The sequence below is a fragment of the Leucoraja erinacea genome, chromosome 14 (genome assembly GCF_028641065.1).
Source record: "Leucoraja erinacea ecotype New England chromosome 14, Leri_hhj_1, whole genome shotgun sequence".
Classification (NCBI taxonomy): Eukaryota; Metazoa; Chordata; class Chondrichthyes; order Rajiformes; family Rajidae; genus Leucoraja; species Leucoraja erinaceus.
This window is the reverse complement of record NC_073390.1, coordinates 30,266,207-30,287,818: the sequence shown is the minus strand read 5'-3', so window position 1 is coordinate 30,287,818 and position 21,612 is coordinate 30,266,207. Positions and strand designations below refer to the sequence as shown.

The 21,612-nt window shown below is 42.6% G+C and overlaps 1 long non-coding RNA gene across 1 annotated transcript; it reads left to right on the top strand.

Annotated features, from left to right (window-relative positions):
* The first annotated feature begins 12,732 nt into the window (after positions 1-12,732).
* Positions 12,733-21,282, top strand: LOC129703501 (uncharacterized). Its single transcript, XR_008724566.1, has 3 exons — positions 12,733-17,976; positions 18,516-18,749; positions 20,741-21,282. It is a non-coding gene; the product is annotated as an uncharacterized LOC129703501 (long non-coding RNA).
* The last annotated feature ends 330 nt before the right edge of the window (positions 21,283-21,612 follow it).

Genomic DNA, 21,612 nt, shown 5'->3' with positions numbered 1-21,612 from the left:
ACCACAAGAAACAGACTGTTTAAAACCTGAAGCTTGTTGAGATTGACAGCCATGAAATGTATAGACCTTGGAATTAATTGGTTGTCATAGGAAGGAAGTTTTGCCTAAGATGATTCATTTTCCAGGGCCTTTTTGAAACTGTTGCTGATTTTCTAAATTAACGTATAATTAAGAGCTCTCAGAGTTTCAGTAGAGTAAAGGGTAATGAGATCTTTTTCACAACAAATTAGTGCTGGAACACAAACACTGAAATAAATGTGTGAAAATAAGTCAGTGGGAAGTGATCAGGCCTGGTTTACATTTGATTTAAATAGGCCCTGTTTAGCACCTGCTTCCTTCAGTTGAGATTCACTACACTTTTAATTGGTTTTAGTTGGTACATTCGTCACCTTACTCGGTAAAATGATGCTTCATTGAAATGAGAGGAGGTGTAGTAATTACCATTGATATTGCAGTCACTGTCGTGGTATCCTGGAGTGCAGGCAAATGCTCACTCTATCGACAAGGCACAGTACGAAGAATCAATAGGAGGTAGACACAAATGCTGGAGAAACTCAGCGGGTGAGACAGCATCTATGGAGAGAAGGAATAGGCGACGTTTCGGGTCGAGAGAAGGGTTGAGAGAAACGTCATATATTCCTTCTCTCCATAGATGCTGCCTCACCCGCTGAGTTTCTCCAGCATTTTTGTTTACCTTCGATTTTTCCAGCATCAGCAGTTCTTTTTTAAGCAAAATTAATAGGAATAAGTTTCAGACAACAATCTAACTGAAGATACACAAAAATGCTGGAAAAACTCAGCGGGTGCAGCAGCATTATGGAGCGAAGGAAATAGGCAACATTTCGGGACAAAACCCTTCTTCAGACTGATAGGGGGTGGCGGGGAGAAGGAAGGAAAAAGGAGGAGGAGGAGCCCGAGGGCTGAGGGATGGGAGGAGACAGCCTGAGGGCTGAAGAAGGGGAGGAGACAGCAAGGGCTAACAAAATTGGGAGAATTCAATGTTCATGCCCGCAGGATGCAGACTCCCCAAGCGGAATATGAGGTGCTGTTCCTCCAATTTCTGGTGTTGCTCGCTCTGGCCATGGAGGAGACCCAGGACAGAGAGGTTGGATGGGGAATGGGAGGGGGAGTTGAAGTGCTGAGCCATCGGGAGGTCAGGTAGGTTCTTGCGGACCGAGCGGAGGTGTTCAGCGAAACGATCGCCCAGCCTCCGCTTAGTCTCACCGATGTAGAACTGAAGAATTCAATTGATTGCAGAACAAAGGAGATCAAGATCGTGTGACAAGTGGAATCGATTTAGAGGGTCAGGTGTATATAGAAGCACATATATACAAATTATGTATTTAATTATTTATTCATGGGCGTCATAATGGTGTCATGGTTAATGTAGTTGCCTCAGAGCTTCAGCAACCCAGGTTCCATCCGAGTAGACCCAGTGATATCCGAGTAGAAGGCTTTAGTTTAGAGATACAGTTTGTGGAAACTGGCCCTTCAGCCCACCGAGTGTGCACCAACCAGCAATCATGTCATACACTAGCACTATCCTACACACGAGGGACAATTTACAATTCACAGAAGCCAATTAACCTACAAACTCTTTGGAGTGTAGGAGGAAACTGGAGCGCCCGGTGAAAACCCACGTGGTCACAGGGAGAATGTACAAACTCTGTACAGGCAGATCCTGTAGTCAGGATTGAACCCTGTGATCCCTGCCGCTGTAAGAGAGCAACTCTACCACTGCACCACTGTGTCCTGTGATCATGTGGGCATCATCCTCCTGCTCCAGTTTCCTCCAACATTCTAAGGATGTGCGGTTTAGTGGATGAATTGGTAGTGTAAATCTTGCCGAGTGTGTGGGTTCAAAGGCATATGGGAGAGAGACAACAGATCCCGGAGAAATAAGTGGAGTGCTGGGAGTGCACTGAGAACCATCATAGACTCAACAGGGAAAATGGCCTTTTATTTCATAAGAAATATGGACCACAGCACGAGAATTGTAGACTGTAATTTTGGGTGGTCCAATGGTACACATTTAGAATAATAGATTTGCAGGAGTGAAAATGAACTGGAGCTCATTTCACAGGTTAGTTCCACTTGCACACATTTTTATCCTGCATTTAAATCCCCCCCCCCCAATTTTTCTACCAGAAGTAATAAAATATTTACCCATCATTCTGCTTTACCATAACTTCACCTCTTCATAAAGGTACAGTGCAGAATCCCTTTTCTCATGTATATTCAGAACGGACGTAAATTTGTATCCAACATTTCAGCTGCTCGTAGTCTTACTCATCAGAGAGACTGGATACCCTACTGTAAATATAGACTCATTATATCAGTCTGAAGAAGGGTCCTTATCAGCAATGTCACTTATCCTTTTCCTCCAGAGTTCTGATCCATTGAGTTAAATCCAAAGATCTTTGTATATATCTTTAGTATGAATCAGCATCTGTTGTTCTTTGTTTCGAAACCTGTTTTCTTGCCTGTTCAATACCTGTAATGCTTGGGATTGGAAAGAAATCACAACAAATCAGTCAAGATATTTTTCGATTGTTAGGAATAAGGGGTAATCTTATTCGAGTCATAGTGTTACGCAGCATAGAAAAAGATCCTTCAGCCAACCCTTTCATGCCAACCAAAGTGTCTTCTTGAGCTAGTGCCATTTGCATCTGACATATTCCTCTAAACCTTTCCTCTCCATGTACCTGTCCAACTGTCTTTTAAACATTGTCATTTTGCCTGCATCCACTACTTCCTCTTTAGTTTAGTTTAATTTAGAGATACAACACAGAAACAGGCCCTTCAGCCCACCAAGTCCACACCGACCAGCGACCCCCGACTATTAATACTATCTACACACACCAGGGGCAATTTGCACTTATATCAAGTAGTCAATTAACCTACGAACCTGTACGTCTTTGGAGTGTGGGAGGAAGCTAAAGATCCCGGAGAAAGCCCACATGGTCACGGGGAGAACGTACAAACTCTGTACAGACAGCACCCATAGTAGGGATCGAACCTGCGTCTCTGGCACTGCAAGCGCTGTAAGGCAGCAACTCTAACGCCTGCGCCACCATGCTGCCCATCAAGTTGGGACAATCCATTTCATACCTGCCCTTCATGATTTTATAAACTACGGGAAGGTCACCCCTCAGCCTCATTCACTCTAGAGAAAACAGTCCAGGCCTATCCAGTCTCTCATTATAATTCAAGCTGTCAATACTAGGCAACATGTTTGCATATCCTTTCTGCACTCTCTTTAGCTTAATCACAGCCTTCTCATCTTATGGCAACAATATTCCCAGTGCGGTCTTCCCAACATCATCGGGCAGCCAACCAACTTTCACAAATTCACCAAACAAAATTGAGGGTGGCACTAATGTGCAGCTGATAAAGCTGATGCCACACAATGCTAGAGACATGGGTTCATTGGCCTCTGCAAATTATCGCTAGTGTGTAGGGAGTGGATGAGAAAGTGCGATAACACAGAGCTAATGTGAGCGGTTGATCGATGGTCGGCATGGACTTGATGGGCCACTCAAGAGAATGGCCTGTTTCCATTCCATATCTTTCAATTCAAAGTTCAAATGACATACAGCTGTGACATGATGTTCCAATTTTTGCACTTGGGCAAGCATGTCATATGCCGTCCTCACCGCCTTGTCTGCCTGTTTTGCCACTTTCAGAAAACTATGTCTTTGTTCCCCAAGGTCTTGCTATTTTACAACACCTCCATGGCCCTTTTAATTCACTGTGTAGGTCCTGATATGATTTAATTTCCCAACATACCTCACTTCCCACTTATCCATGTTACGTTTCATCTACCATTCCTTGGCCCAGGTTCCTATTTTCCAAGTTGATCTGGTTCCTGTTGTGGCCTCAGCCAACCTACTGCACTGCCCACCAATTATTGAAACATATAAGATCTCTAAGGGACATGACACAGTAGATATCAGGATGTTTCTACTAGTGGTAGAGTCTCAAAAGAAACACAGTTATAAGATTTGGTGGTGGTCATTTAACACTGAGGTGGCTTGGAATTTCTTCGAACAGAGGAATCTCTGGAATTCTCTACTCAAGAGAATGGAGATAGAAAATCTTTTGAAAGATCAAGTAATTGAGGACTACAGGGAACTGGTATAAAATAGTTGAGGTCTGTGATAGATCAGCCGTGATCAAATTGAATGGTGGGACAGGCTTGAGGGGCCAAATGATCTGCTCCTGCTCCTACTTTCTTCTGATCCAACTCAATTTATGGTGTGTCTGGGGTGCTGTCACAATTCAACTGCATTGGGCTCAAACATTTAATGCAGACTGGGAGAGGGAAGTGGGAAACGGTTTAACCCATAAAATAAATGGTATTGGTATTGGTTTATTATTGTCTTGTGTATCAAGATTGTGTATCAAAATTGAAAATTGAATCTGAAGATATAGTGAAAAACTTTGTTTGCATGCTATCCAGTCAAACCATATTATATATGACTACAATCATGGTATGCACAAATATAACGGGCAGTACATATAGAAAAATAACCAGAGCACAGAGTGTAATGCAAGAATATTACAGTGTTACAGCTACAGAGAAAGTATAGATTTTTTTAAAGTGCAAAGGCTGTAATTAAGTAGATTGGGAGGTCGGTATCTCATTACAAGAGGTCTATTCAGTTGTCTGATAACAGTGAGGAAGAAATTATTCCTGAAACTGATGATACGTACCTTTTTGTATGTTCTGCCTGACAGGAGAGGAGAGGTGGTGCTTGAAGTATTGATGGTATTACTCCTTAACAAACAGGCTCTTTGTTTTACATGACTTTGACTCTTTTGTTTCCAATACCAGAATTTAAAAAATGGCATAAAACGGTTACTAATTGCCCACTAGCCCATTTATCAGTGCAGCCAGTGACCACCCTTCCCCACCCTTGTTACAGGGTCATGCTGGAGGTAAACATTCTGGTAACTAATTGATTGAGTGACAAGATATAGCTGGGTTATATCCACAAACTGATTCCACGATGCTGCGGTTCAAAGGCGGGAAAAGTAATCAGTTTTATGCACATGGGTCATGAAGAGCATTGAAAATATATTCTCCCTGCCCTCTCTGCAAGAGTATTTTTCCCTGAGTTAGCACTGGCAAGTGATTCATTTGACATTGTGCTGAAGCATGGTTTCGACTGCAAGAAGGTTTGATTCTGTCGTGGAAAAGGCAGACATTTTTTTAATCACATTGCATCAGCTTTTTTCAGTGGCTAATAATCTCGCAGTTAGGTCAGCAGATTGTGTGGTCTATTCGGGAGAGGTCGCATAGTTGAAGTCACTCTTGCTTGGCATCTTCCTAATTTATTTTATATTCATATAATTTACAATTTTACAATCAATAAAATACATAAGCGGCATTCTGGTACAGTGGATAGATCTGCTATCTTGCAGCTCCAGATACTCGGGTTAAATCCTGATCTCCAGTGTTGTTTGTGTGGGGATTCCTCTGTCTCCCAACAACTGCATGGGGTTTCCCCCTCATGCCAAAGATGAGCAAGTTGGCATTCTGACTGGCCACTGTAGATAATGAGTGGGCAAGTGGTAGAATCTGTGGGAAGAGGATGGGAATGTAGGGAGAATAATATGGGATGAGTGTAGGTGGGTGGATGGCTGGTGTGGACTCAATGGTCCAGAGGAACTGTTTCCATGCTGTGAAACTCCATAATTAGAGTAAATAGCTACTTGATGATCATCATGGACTGTATGGGCAGAAAGGCCTGTTTCAATATAGTATAAAGGGCTTGTCCCACTTGGCGATTTTTACGGTGACTGCCGGCGTCATATCAGTGTCGCCAAAAGATTTTGAACATTTCAAAATCCAGCGGCGACAAAAGAAATGTTGCGACACTTGAAAAAACAACGCGTCATACGTCATCACGCCGTGTCATACGTCATCACGCTGCGTCATACGTCATCACGCCATGTATTTTTCGGTGACCTGATACGTCAGTCAATGATGCTGGCAGTCGCCGATAAAATTGTCGTGGGACAGCCCCTTAACCATGACTCTATGACATTAGATTGATTCCATCATCTGCATATTATCTTCATATTCATTTACAATGTTTCCATGTGGTCAACATTGGATGAACTTTTTCAGCCGCACACATTCAGGCAGCTAAAGGTCGATGAGGTGATTCCTCAGGCCCCAGCCGCTCAACTTGCATCAGTGGCAGGACTCTAGATGTATCATTTCCCACCATGGCCACACTAAACTTCAACAGTACTTCTGCCCCATAGAAAGTGCCAGTTGGCAGAATTCACTTGTGGACATTTGTGCACAGCTTGAAGTAGCCACATACAAAAAGTAGTCATCAGAACGAGGGCCACATCGGGTACTTTTCTCTTTCCTGAAGAGTTGTATGTCATGCCTGTAGAAATGATCAATTTTGGATCTCGAGATGAAAAAGAGGATAGCTTGGGTAACTGCTACAGTGATGGAGCCAATCTGTATCAGGTATACCAAGAGTACCTTGCACCTGATGACCAGATTTCTTCCTGTTATCAAGAGGGAAGGCCAGTTCCACAATGTGTAAGAAGGAACTGCAGATGCTGGTTTATACCGAAGATAGACACAAAATACTGAAGTAACTCAGTGGGTCAGTGTGAGGCCAAATGCATAGAGGCCTCATGCATATTGGAGGGACAGCACCTCATATTTCGCTTGGGCAGCTTACAATGTAATGAATTATGATTTCTTATTCAATGTAATGGATCATGAATTATCATTTCTCAAACTTCAAGTAACTCTTGCATTCCCCCTCTCTTCGTCCCTCCCCCACCCCAGTCCTCTTGCTAATTTCATTGTTTTTTTCCTTCGTTATCACCTCATCCCCTGCCAACAATGGACCATTGTGGGCTCCATATTTCCTGAGTCATCGATCCCTGACTTAGTCTGATGAAATGTCTTGACCCAAATCGTCACCTATTCCTATTCTGCAGAGATACTTCCTGACCCGCTGGGTTACTCCAGCAGTTTGTGTCTATCTTTGCCTTTTCCACAATCCCATTTGTGTTTTTCTGTTTCACCTTGTTCATGTGCTCCACTCCCCTCCACTCTATATTTGTGGCACATTCAAGTAATCGGGCCTGACAGTGAAGGGGACAGAGGATCTACAGTAAAATACAAAGTGTTGGAGGAACTCAGCAGGCCAGGAAGCATCTCTGGAGGGAAATAGTAAGTCTACATTTCAGGTTGGGTCCTTTCATCTGACTGATGGACTAGAGGGGAGAAAACTGGGAGAAAGAGGTGAGGGGAAGGGACTGGAACTGGTAAATGGATACAGGCAAGGAGGGATGATTGGTAGATGGTTGGAATTAGTAATCAAAACTGGAGGTGAAGTGGAAACAAAAGATCTGGCATCTGATAAGGAAGGAAAATGGAGAGCGCTATGCTGAACGAGAAAGAGGGATAGTGGGTTTAAGGGAATGGGGTGGGGAGCAGGGGGAAATAGGAGAATTGGAAACGGAGTAGGGAGGGGTGGGAGATGAGCAGATGGAGGAGTGGAGAGAAGTTGGGTGAAGAGTGCAGGGATAGTGGAAAGGAAGGAGTGTGTGGTGGGAAGAGTGAGGGGACCAGGGTAGAAGTAGGGCTGGTTTCTCTGAAATTAGAGAATGCATAGCTTTGTTTATTTTTTTGTTGTTGTGATGAACTCTGGCCCCTGAGGCCAGTGCGAACTGGTTGCAGATCCTCAATGACCTTTGGACCAACAGAGATTCCAAGCAGAAGTCAGCAGCATTGTTATGTACAGGGAGGCTTTGACTTGAGTTCCCCTGCTGCCCAGGATCATCACCGCTATTGTACCCATGTCCTTGGCAAAATGTACAATACAATATACCAACAAAGCATTACAGATAGGGCAGTCTTGATTGGAAAGCTTTCTATTTCCTGTGTGTTAATAAAGGACTCAGTGTTCCCTCGCTAGAATCACGGGCTAACAGACAATTCAGTGGGGAGCAGATAAAAGCTCCCTTTCAAATTAAAAATCACCTCTTCATTAAAGTAAAATAAAGGAAAGTGATCCTGTATTGATTTATCCAACACTCTTCATGATTTCAAGATAACCCAAAGCAATTTTGAAGTGTAATCACTATTCTGATGTAAGAAGAGCAACAGGCTTGGATACATTTATGGAGCAGAACGAATGGGGGTAGAATTGTTCCAGAAAGAGTGGCCTTTACAGCTGAAGGCATGGCACAGCTGATGGGTGGTTCCACACAAATCCAGAGTCAGGAAAAGAGAGAACTACAATGAGGCAGCAAAAATTAGGATTGAAACCAAATGGGAATTGATGTGGGACTGGAGATGGCCAGCAGTTTGGATGGTTGGAATTCCCCAGTCCCACATGAGAGGCATCTTACTAAAGGCCACGGAATGCTTGCGGAGAACATGGGACTTTGAAAATGATTGGTTTCTCCGTACAAAAAGGATACATGGAAGTGTAGAAACAAAAAACTGCAGGTGCTGGTTTACAAAAAAAAAGGCCCAAATTGCTGGAGTCACTCAGCGGGTCAGGCAGCTTCTATGGAGAACATGGATAGTTTAGATTTTGACAAGACTTTTGAGACACAGTGTGGAAACAGGCCTTTCAACCCACCAAGTCCACACTGACCAGCGATCACCCTGTACTCTAGCACAATCCTACACACTAGGAACAATTTACAATTTACAGAAGCCAATTAATCTACAAACCTGTATGTCTTTGGAGTGTGGGAGGAAACCGGAGCACCTGGAGAATACACATGTGGTCACAGGGAGAACGTACAAATTCCGTACAGACAACACCCATGGCCAGGATCGAACCCGGGCCTCTGGCACTGTAAGGCAGCAAAACTAATGCTGCACCACTGCGCCACACAACCTATCACATTAATGCAAGATCTCCAGAGATGCTGTCTGACCTGCTGAGTTACTCCATTACTTTGTGTTTTTTAATTTACGTGGAAGTGTAGTTTTATATCAGGGAAAAGATCATGTAGTATTTAATTCTTACAACCTGGACACTAAAACTGATTGACGGCTCGTCAAATTTACCATTGCACCGGATGCAGAAGAGAGAGAAAGTTTGGTTGAAGAAGTGCAGGAGGTGGGTGGGGGAGGGGGTTAAATCAGGTCCAATTTGGGCAGACAAATAATAAGTAAAATTCAATATTGATAAATTACTGATTGCACATTAGGTGAAAATTGCGCAACATTAGAATGCAATCAATTGGTTCAGAAGACCAAGAAACAGATCAGGATTAATAATAGGCACAGCACTTTCATTGTATGGAAAGTGTGGAGAAGGAATTTTAAAAGGTAATACAATACTGGATACACAGCAGGAACTGTGCAGTACTGAGACTCTACAATGCACTATCAGACCACACTTGGCTTGTTGGACTTAGCACTGATCTCCACAATATAAAGAGGATGTACATACATTAGAGAGTGTATGGTGAGGAGCCACAGAACTGATCCCAAAGGAGTTCAGAACCTGAGCATTACAGTATGGAGAGAAGGTAAGACATAAACCAACAACAAATGGTATTAATAAGCAATGAGTGTTCCATTGCAACAGTGACAACACTTCAAAAGTACTTCCTTGGATAGGAAACACTCTGCATTAACCCAAGGTCATGAAAGGTGCATATAAATACAGAATGTTACTTTTTTTTAATCGAACATGTCAGAAGGTAGATTACATTTGGATGTTGTCATCTTCGCTGCACCATTTAATGCTGAAGAAAATTATTTAAAACCCTTAGAAAAATGATTTAAGAGCATTAAATCCATAAAATGCAGGCATGGAATAGTCAACATTCTTCTCTGACACTCTCACTCTTTGACATATTCTCTTGCTCTCATACAATCACTTTTTTATCTTTGACCTAGCTTTATTTCTTTGCCTTCACATGTCAATCAATTCCCTCCCCCTTTCAATTGTTCAACGTTTTTTCTCTTTCAATGGGCTGTTCTGATGATGGAAATTAATACTCAGCTCCTTATAAGCATCAGCCCACAGACATACATCTGAACCAGATTTTGCTCTGCAAGCTATTTCACATTCAGTTGTATCTCTCCAGGGACACTACTGAGGAAAAAATGCTAACATGCAATCACAATCCCGCTCAGCAGCAAAATGTGCTTGAAAACACAATTAAACATCGTTGCGAACAAATTGAGTAAACCGTAACACTAAAACCACTGCAATGCAGTTTTGGATTTACAATGAGTAACTAAATTTGAGGCATTCGTTCATTTATTTTTTTCATTGCTAATAAGAGTCCACCTTCTGAGGTTGGGATGTATATTTAACATATCCGATTCATTAAGAATTACAATTTATATATTCTGACTCAATGGTACATAACACAAACCCAACAGTGGATTTATTGAGAGAAAATGGTCTGAAGATTGCATTGATTTAGAAGAAGATGCTATATTTGATTATGAACCCACATGATCTTTTGACATTTTAATTTCTTGCGTGTATCACTCTGTTTTCACTTACCACATTGAGATTCTGGTGTTTATGAGAGGCAGGAAGGGAGCAGAAGTGGCTGAGACATCCAAAAGATCAGGTAACACGAAGGTGCTGCCAAACGGTGTTGGCAGTCATTGGCAGGAATAACGAGGAAGAGAAGTCATAAGGAAATTGATCGCGTGGTTTCAATTGTCATAGTCATACAGAGCAGACAGAGCCCTTTAGCACATGCATCATGTCAACCTTCAAACATCTATCTGTATTATTCTCACTTACCAGCAGACTTCCATGCCCTAGTGATTTAAGTGCTCATCCAGACTATTGCTCTATTAATCCTATGCTCATTTTGAACAGAAGGTCAAACCACCCTGACAGCTCCGGTGCACCTATGCCAATTGTCACTATAGCAAACATCAGATCAGCCTTCCTGACAGTGAACCCGCCAAATGCGACTGGGCCGGATGGAATCCCCGACCGTATCCTCAGAATCTGTGCGGACCAGCAAGCAGGAGTATTCGCGGTCATCTTTACTCTCTCTCTACTTCAATCTGTGGTTCCGACCTGCCGTAAGAACACGGTTATCCTGGTGCCGAACACAACTGATGTTGTGTGTCTTAATGTCTACCATCCAGTGGTTCTGTCATCGACCATCATAAAGTGCTTCAAGAGGCTGGACATAGTGCACATCAAAACCAGCCATCCTGATAACCTTGATCCATTCAAACTTGCATATCATTGCAACAGGTCCTGGTCAGATGCCATCTCCCTGACTCTAACCTCATCCCTGCAACATCTGGATAACAAGGACACCTACATCAGACTCTGCATTATTGACAATAGCTCTGTCTTTAACAACATAATTGCAATCAACCTCATCTCCAAACTACTGAATCTAAGAATCGGCACCTCCTTTGCAACTGAATTCTTGGCTTCCTGATACCTGTAGTGCTTCATTCTTGAGTTGTGATAGTGTTATTAGTCTAAGAACAGTCTACGGCTATTTAGCTTCTGGATTTCGTAGTTCATCTCAATGGATGGCATTGACATGATGGGCCAAATGGCCTATTACTGTGCTGTACAACTTCCAATTTTTATTATTATTTGGTAGAGAATCCCTAAGTCCCTTTATAAGGATCCCTCAGCCTAATGGGTGCATAAGAATTTCCAATGCTTATCTGTACATTATCATGTTATTGTTTTCTGAGAGCTTCTTAGGTAGATATTATCTGAAGAAGTATTTCATTAATCATAAAGCAGTTTAAGATGCCCTCAGGTAGTGAGATTAATCATTGACTTTAGAAATGTATTGTCCTTCCACTGACTGGTTAGCACCCAACAAAAGCTTTTCACTGAGCCTTGGTACATGTGACAATAAACTAAACTCAATACAAAAGGAGAAGTTCAGAGACCACGTGCCACTTCCCACTGGTGGCGAAGAAAGTTAGCAGCTTCAATATCCTGGGGTTAATATCTCAGATGACCTGTCCTGGCCCAGCACATGGATGGAATCACAATGGAGACGTGCCAGCACTTATGCTGAGAAGTTTAATGAGATTTGTCACGTCACTGGATACTTTAACAAACCTTAAGAGATGCACAGTAGAAACTATGCTGAAGATAGACACAAAAAGCTGGAGTGATTCAACGGGACAGGCAGCATCTCTGGAGAGAAGGAATGGTTGATGTTTCGGGTCGAGACCATTCTTCAGACCCATTCCTTCTCTCCAGAGATGCTGCCTGTCCTGCTGTGTTACTCCAGCTTTTTGTGTCTATCTTTGGTTTAAACCAGCATCTGCAGTTCCTTCCTACACAGTAAAAACAATGATGACTGGTTGCATCATGTCCTGGTACAACCATTCCAATGCACACGAAAGCTGAGAGTGGTGAACTCAGCCTGGTCCATCAAGGGCACAGCTCTCCCCACAAAAAAAAACATTTCAATGAATTGCTGCCTCAAGAAGGTGGCATCTATCATCAAGGATCCCTGCCATCCGAGCCATGCATTCTTCTCACTGCTACCATCAGACAGGAGGTACAAGAGCCCAAAGTCGTACACTATCAGTTTCAGAACAGCTACTCTCCTACTATTATCAAGTTCATGAACCGACCTGCACCACCCTGATCCTACCTTGCCATCAGAACACTGGGCACTACCTCTTGCGCTATCATGCACTTGTTTTCTACATGTGCATTTTTGCATTAATATTTTGTTTTTTTGCACAGTCTTTTTTCCTTGCACTGTCTGGTAGTATTAACGTGTAATTTATATATAATTCATGTTTTTGATTGTTTTCTGGGTCTTTATGTCTGTAACACTGCTATAGGCAAGATTTTCATTGCACCTGTGCTTCATCAAAATTCACAAAACTTGACTTAACTGGATGGGACTTCATTAGTTTTAACATTTAATTTTCTTCCCTTCCATTTAATTTCTCACCACTCTGTGCTCTGCCTACCTAAGTCCTATAATTGTTTTTCAAAGGACAGCATGGGATGTATCATCTCGTGTCTTATTCTTTGCCTCGTCTACTCGTACCTTGTTGTTAACATACTAACTGATCACATAGTTCATTTTCCAGTTCCCCAATATTCTTGAGGATGTGCAGCGGGGAAGGAGAGATAAAGGAAAGCACAGACTACAGTTCATTTAGCCTAACATCACTGATGAGGAAAATGCCAGTCTATTATTTAGAATGAGATAACAGGACGCTTAGAAAATATCAATGAGATTAGGCAAAGTCAGCATAGGTTTATGAAAGGGAAATTGTGTCTGATAAACAAACTGGAGCGTTTGATGATGTAACTGGTGGTAGAGATAAGGGAACACTAATAGAGTTTTACACTTGGATTTTCAGGACATTTTAACAAAGTACTGCATAAAACATCAGCTTGCAAATTAGAGGTATTGGTGGAACATAATGGCATGGATTGAAAATTAGTTGACTGACAGGAACCTTCTTCTTCTTGCGTATTGCGTGCACAGCCTAAAGTTGTAGGACAACTTGTTCTATTTGATCTTATTTGATTGTGCATGCCAGGTTGAGTGCATTCATTAAAATAGGGTGGACCACGTGAAGGTTGCAATCTCCCACCCCAGACAGGAACTAAACAGTAGGAATGAATGGGTAATTTTCAGAGTGGCAACGGTGTGCGATTTCGCAGGGCTCAGTGCTTGGACTTCAGCTGTTAACATACATCAGATGAGGAAACAGAATAGAAAGTTTGTCAATTACACAAATGCATGAGATTGTGTTTTATGAGATGGATGAGAGGAGACTCCAACGTGACTGAGATGGATTGAGTGAGTGGGTATAAACATGGCAGATATAATATAACGTGGGGACACAAGGAACTGCAGATGCTGGAATCTTGCGTGGAACACAAAGTGTTGGAGTAATTTTGCGGGTCAGCCAACACCACTGGAGGACATGGCTAGGTTTATCAATGTCCTTCAGAGATACTGCTTGACCGGCTGAGTTACTCTAGCATTGTGTTCTATACTATAATGTGGATTTCTGTGCATAATTATTTAGATTCGAAGGGGTCTTTGCCTGAAATGTTAGCTCTGTTTATCTTCCCACAAATGCAGCCTGACCACTGAGTTCTGCTTTTTTCTGCTTTTATTTTAAATTTACAGCTTCTCCAGTTAATTTTTGATTTTCACACAGGAAAACAAAATGTCATTTAAGTAGAGAGGGACAACAGAACAATGCAGTACAGAGGGATGTGGCATTGTCCCACATGAAACACATTAAGATAGCAGAGAGTTACAGCAATGAATAAAGAAGGTAATGAAATGTTGAAGACACAGGAGACTTGAGGGTCTTGAAGAAAGGTCCTGACTCAAAATGTTGTCTGGGCATTTCCTTTCACAGAAGCTGCCTGACCCACTGAGTTTCTCCAGCACTTTATTAGTCTACTCCATGAAATGTTTATTACAAGTGCGATAGAGCATAAAATAAGGCAAGTCAGCACTACGGGGTGTGGTGAGACTACATCAATAATACTGAGCACAGTATTTTTTTGAGGGTGTGAAGTTCTTGAGGCTGGTAGGTTTTGTACATAGTGAGGAAAATTTGATTATGAGCCCCAGGCAGGACAGAGAAGTTGATGCCCATTATCAGATCGGCTGTGATAGTACTGAATGGCAGTGATGGCCTGAGGGACAATCTAACCTCTTCCTGTTTATTAAATTCTTACATTGGCAAATAGGGAATGGGGAAATCATAAGCCGTGTCTTAACCAAGTGGACATGACAGATCATGTTAACATTGGACATTGTGTAAAATGCACAAGATCAGATCGGGCAACTTATCAGACCGAGAGACCAGGTGGATCACAATCAGATATCACTGCTTTATGTGATCGCACAGAATTTAAAACACCAGCACAGTCCCATCCTCTACTCCTACTCTCATTACTGCCCCGATACATGGAGAGTTCACTGTAATCCAAGCAATGCTGCTGTGATTTCCTTTCCACAGATTTGTTTATGGTCTTGTTTGCAAAACATTTTCCATACCCACACAACCAAGTAGGTGCTCTGGGTTGAGATAAGCAGTAATTAGGAGCCTGGCTGATGATATCTTGGCACAGATGCAAGTGGCTGCTGACTCAGTGAACTCAATTACGTCATCTTAAATTACAGGAATCTTTGTGCAGAACAAGACTCTCAGTAACAGGATCGCTGGACGACCGCCCCTCTGTTGCTGGCCTTGAGCCGATGGCTATTATTTTCTCCAAATTCTGGAATGCGCTGTCTGATAAAGTGTAGGCAGATTTACGGAAACTTTCAAAAGAAAATTAGACCTATGAACAGCAACTTGTGATTAACTCTATAAATTATCCACTGACACTTAACGGGTGCACGCATCAAGACAGAATTTGAAAAAAAAAAAGGCATCTACGGAAGCTTTAGTAGAAGTGACAGGAATGAAGGAACATTAAATGGAGAACAGTGATTGAAAGCACAGAAGTTTAGGGAGGGAAATCCAGAGCTCAGGGCCAGACAGCTGAAATTGTGGCTGCTAGGTGCGGAAGGATATACTCAGGGATGGGCAAATATACTGCCTAAAGCAAATTTGCAAAGAACATAAGACTTATTGCATATTTTCTCCATGGAAAATGTGCAGGTATGATGGGCTAAATAGTTTTATTCCACATTGCTGTCTAAAGCAGGGTACCGACCCAAAAGTCACTTGTCCATGTTCAAGAAGGAACTGCAGATGCTGGAAAATCGAAGGTAGACAAAAGCGCTGGAGAAACTCAGCGGGTGCGGAAGCATCTATGGAGCGAAGGAAATAGGCAACGTTTCAGGCCGAAACGTTGCCTATTTCCTTCACTCCATAGACGCTGACTTTCTCCAGCAATTTTGGCTACAGTCACTTATCCATGTTCTCCAGAGATGCTGCCTGACCTGCTGAGTTACTCCAGCACTCTGTGTCCTTTTGTGTAACCTAGTATCTGTAGTTCCTTGTTTCTACTTCTGCATTCCACAAACCTTTAATCCAATGTGTAAAGCCAGCTAAAATTCTTGATGACGCTGAGCCTCTAATGAAACTCACTCAGACACTGTACTGTGAAAGCCATTGCATTAAGAGCAAAGAAACTAATACAATCCCACTGCCCTCCCCTGTGATTGTGGTTAACTGTTAACTGAGCAGAATGTTCATGCACTGATGGAAGCACACTGCCTTCATTATACAATGATGTGCTTTAATGTACACATTCTCACCGTGAAAGTGCACCCAGTCCAACAATCCCTGGAGGTTCAGGACTGGCACCTGGTGACCAGGAAAATCTTAAAACTCCCACCCTTGTTCCAAAATGAGTGCAGAGAACCACTGAACTCGGTAATGGGGAAAGTTATGGGATTAATAGGCAGGTATCTTCCACTATCTCCCTGTCACCCTGCTCCTTTTCCAATCTTCGTTCAGTCGTCTCCCATTCCCAAATCCCTCATTCCACTTTTATCTCATCTCCCCTAATCCCTTCTGACTCTACACTTCAGTTCCTCCTCTCCTCTCCTTATTCTGACACCCTTTGTCTGCTTTTTATCTATAACCTTGTCACTTACACCACTCAGCTGCCATTTAAAAACGATCTCACAAATATCCAGCTATCACTTGTCAGGCTTTGTCCTGTCCCCACCTCTCTTTTGCAGCTTTCCTTCCCCCACTACTAGCAGTAGGGTCCCAGTCAAAAATGTTACATGTCCATTTCCTCCACTGGTGTTTGCCACAGAAGGCTGTGAAGGCAAAGTCAGTGGATATATTTAAGGCAGAAATAGATAGATTCTTGATTAATACGTGTGTCAGTGGTTATGGGGAGAAGGCAGTAGAAACAAGGATGGAGAGATAGTTCAGCCATAATTGAATGGCAGAGTAGACATGATGGGCCGAATGACCCATCTGATGATCTATGTTGCTGGACCTGCTGAGTTTCTCCAGCACATTTTATCTGTTTTAGAACAAGTAAGATGGTGGCCAGACCAAAAGCATTTGGGACACGTCGTGACCTAAGTGATGGGACCGTTCTTGCAATCCCTCACGTTCAATGAAGTGGTCCAGCTGGTGCCAGTCCCTGGATGGAGGCAATGAGGTGCACTTGTTTTCTCTTATGAAACATAACGTTAGTTATGACAAACCATCTTGTCAGGAGGGGGACCCCACTGGATCCAGCTTTCCCAATTCCTTCTCTGCCACTCATACCTTTAATCAATGGCATCTCAACATCCCTCTTTAACACAACAGCAATGCAGAGCTCGCTGGAGATTGACTTGTCAATAGACTTCTTGTCAATAAATAAACAATTGTCTGGATGCTTGTGCATCATCAAACCCACTCATGAACTGCACTGAACAACACTCATTGACATTTTTTCATAGGAAGCTAAGTATCTACTTCCATTCCCAGCTGGAAACAGAATATACCTTCTAAAGCCTACCCTCCAGTACTATTATTTAATATTGGATATTGAGAAACCCCAGTCTCTCCTTCTTGAGTATCTGTGTCTTTCTGTGAAACAATCACCCCTTTGATACCTGTGGAATGTTACCTGCTGTGTGATTGGAGACTTCTCTCGACAAGAGTTCACACTTTTGTCTTTGTTGAAATTTGAGCCGCAGTGTACGAACACTGTTGTTTGGCAGCTCTGGAATGACTGGCAGCTCCTCTGAATTTGTTTGTCAGTCTGAGACAAAAGCTGTGATTTTTTTCTTCCCCTCTGAGGCATTTAATTTGACAAGGACTAAATGGCAAGGAAGAGATATTCGAAGAGATCGGTCAGTAGAAAATGTGAGAAAGTCCCTGAACAGTTCTTGACTTCAGCTGCGTGGAGGTTGCATGTTGCAATAGATCAAATATCTGCCAGTTATAGGCTGTATTTGTGAATGGAGCTTTACAATACTGTGCAAAGGTGGGGAGAAGTCAGATCTAGCCAGCAATCTGTTTCCATCTTGGTGATTAGATAACAGGTATGTGTCAGTGGCGATGTACTTTCAAATCTTATTTCCAGCCCTTGTCTCCACTTTCTTCACTCCCTTTCTCAGTTACAATCCATAACCTTCCTCCCATTGTTCCACTGGTTAGGCTCATGTGTTAGCCCAGTGAGATTTCACCTGTCTAGTCATGTTAAACATCACAGGTGGTCCCTGTCTTAATTTAACAGCCAAGAAATATAACCTGTTTTTTATCAGCATTTATGCATAAATTGTTTAAGGCATGTTTGAACACAGTGGTGTTCACGCCTTGCAGAAATTCATCCATTGTGAAACTGAACCATGGAATTCAAAGCACTGTGTGGTTGACACTTTCGGGTATCATTTGCACATAAAATGATTCGTCAATATGTGATGTTGATCCTTGCCTGACCAAACGAAATTGGAAGCAATAAACAAACCACTAGAGTAACTCAGCAAGTCCGGCAGTATCTATGGGGGGAAATGGACAGGTGACGTTTTTGGTCGGGACATTTCTTAGGACTGAAATTTTTTCCATCCCTTTTCCTCCACAGATGCTGCCTGACCACTGAGTTTCTCCAGCAGTTTGCTTTGCGCTCAAGATTCCAGCATCTGCAATCTCTTATGTCTCCATAAAAATTGGAACGCTCATGCGCAATCTATGATATGTCCCTCAACAAGTCTATGAGTCAACATCAATTAAAGGGCGGCATGGTGGCACAGCGTTAGAGTTAATGCCTTACAGTGCCAGAGACACGGGTTCGATCCTGAATATCACTACGGAGTTTGTATGTTCTCCCCGTGACTTGCTTGAGTTTTCTGTGGCATCTCCGGTTTCCTCCCATGCTCCATAGACATACAGGATTGTAGGTTAATTGGCTTAGTATAATTGTAAATTGCCCCTAGTGTGTGTATGGTCGTGTTAGTGTGCAGGGAATGCTGATCAGTGTCGAATCAGTGCGTCGAAGGGCCTGTTTCCGTGCTGTATCTCTGAATTAAAATAAAAACGAAAGGGTCCCCAACAACACATGAATGTGCTGCTGTCTGCATTCCTTTGTCTTGTTGCACTGATGCTTATGGTAGCTCTGCAGGCAGCGATGTACGACACACACTCTGCAGAGTGGAAAGCCCATGGCTCACAGCAGCTAGGAGCCACTTGTGGCAGGGGAGTTGCACCAACAATCATGGGCCGGGAAGGGGGTGGCGGAAACTGGGGACACGACTCTCGCTCCTCTCTGTGTTCCCTCAACTGCCAGTAAGTCTTTTACATTGTGGAGTGGGTTCCTTAAGCCAAATATGTAGTTCCAATGACTCCCAATGGCAAAAAAGAGGGTATCAATTCTTGGGAACGATATGGCCAAGGGCTTAATGCCAGAATCTGCAAATTGCCCTCAGTATTAAACTTTCTTGGAATCCCCCATTTAGGGATTAGTGCAAAATGCAATAGTTATTTAGAGCTGTCAATGAAGAGCATTTATCAGTGTCAATGCATTAGTCCAGTGTCAATTCATATAGGTGCAAGCAACACATATACACAGATGTGCAGATGCACAGAAGCACACAAACATATTACTCACATATATGAATTATGGGTATGGGAGGTTTTGTAAATAAAAATAGTGACTATATTTGAGTTTATGAGTTATGCATTGAGTTATGTAAAACTTCAAACATAGAAGAGTGCAGCACAGTAAAAGCTCTTCAGCTTGTAATGTTCATGCCGAACATGTTGTCGTTGACCTCGAAAAAAATCTCCTCTGCTGGCATTTGATCCTTATCCTGCATTCCCTACATATCCATGTGCCTACCTATAAGCTCTTCAATGCCATTATCACATCTGCTTCAATCACCATCCCTGGCAGCATATTCCAGGAACCCACCAAATGTGCATAACAATCTTGCACTGCACATCTCCTTTAAACTTTCCCCCTCTGAAATCCAAGATATGTCCTGCAGTCTTCGATATTTACACCTGAATCAAAAGGTTCTGACTGTTTACACCATCTATGCCTCTTATCATTTTACATACTTCTATTACATGTTCTCCCCTCAACCTCTGATGCTCCAGAGAAATCAATCCAGATTTATCCAAACTTCTCCTTACAGCTGGTATCCTCTAATCCAGGCAGCATTGTCCAAAATCTCATTTCCACCTCCGATCTTCACCATGTTTCATGCCACAAGCTCCTGTCTTTGGTTGCCACAAAGTATCCCCCCACCTCCCTCCCCTGACCCAAGGGAGAGTGCAGAACCAGCACCACCCCCTCCACAAGACCCAGGCCTGATCCTTTCCCTGAGACTAGCCTCACCTCTTCTAACCCAGCATAAATATTCTACTGTGCCCTCCCCTGACTACAGAATGGTTGGGCCTATTCTATCCTGCTCGATCTCACCCTCTGCCCTGACTCTGAGCTGACAGTGTTTCATTCACTAAAGTGTGCAGGACCTGATCACTTGCACTTATTTTGCACAGGCTTTTTTAAAATCTTTTCACTGCAAAATGTATGTTTTATGTCTTCTTATAAATTGACTGATCTAAATCTGTTTATCTGTGCTGCTGTAAGCAAGATTTTCATTGTACCTGTACCTCACTGCACGTGCATATGATAATAAACTCCACTTGACGTAACTTGAATTTTCTAGGCCACTGAATTCTGAAAGATGTTTCCTTAATATTCCTATTGATATGTGAATATCAAAGATATTACCTGGCATGAAGTCTGGAGAATCTCTGAACATGGTCAACAATATTTTGACTAATATTTCCTCACAATTACAGGTGTGTAGAGATATTATCGGGGTGCATCAAAGCGTGGTTTGTCAACAGCGACATCCAAGATGCAAGAAATTGCAGAGAGTTGTGGCCTAGTCCAGATCATCATGCAAACCAATCTCGCTTCCATTGATTCCATCTACACTTCATGCTCCCTCGGCAAGACCACCAGTACAATCAACAACCAGTCTCACCCCGGTCAAGCCCTCTTCTGCCCTCTCCCATCAGGCAAGAGGTACAGAAGTTTGAGAAAGCATACTTCCAGATTCAGGAACAGTTTGTTCCCTGCTGTTATCAGGCAACTGAATGGTCCTCTCATCAACTAGAGCGCAGTCCTGACCTCCAATCTACCTCATTGGACACCTTTGTACTATCTTTAATTGGACTTTTTCAGACTTTATCTTGAACTATATGTTGTATCCTTTCTCATTTATCTGAACACTGTGGACGACTTGATTGTAATCATGTATAATCTTTTCTTTGACTTGATAGCATGCAAAAAACCTTTTCACTGTACCTCAGTATGTGTGACAATAATAAACTAAACTAAACTAAACTCTGCTGACTCCTCCAAGCCTCAATTATAGAGAGCCATAAAGAGATGCAGCATAGAAAACATGCCTTTTGGACTATTTGTAGAAACAAAGAACTGTAGGTGCTGGTTTATACCAATGATAGGCACAAAGTGCTGGAGTAACTCACGGATCAGGCTGCATCTTCTCACCCTGCCTCTTGCAGAGATGCTTTTCCCTCCCTACCCAACAATGGGCCTACCAGCCTGAGGTTGATTGTGGCCGGCCCTGATTGTCCTGGTCTTTTCTTGTCTCCAGCTCTTTACCCTCGCCCCTATTTTCAGTCTGAAGAAAGGTCCTGACCCA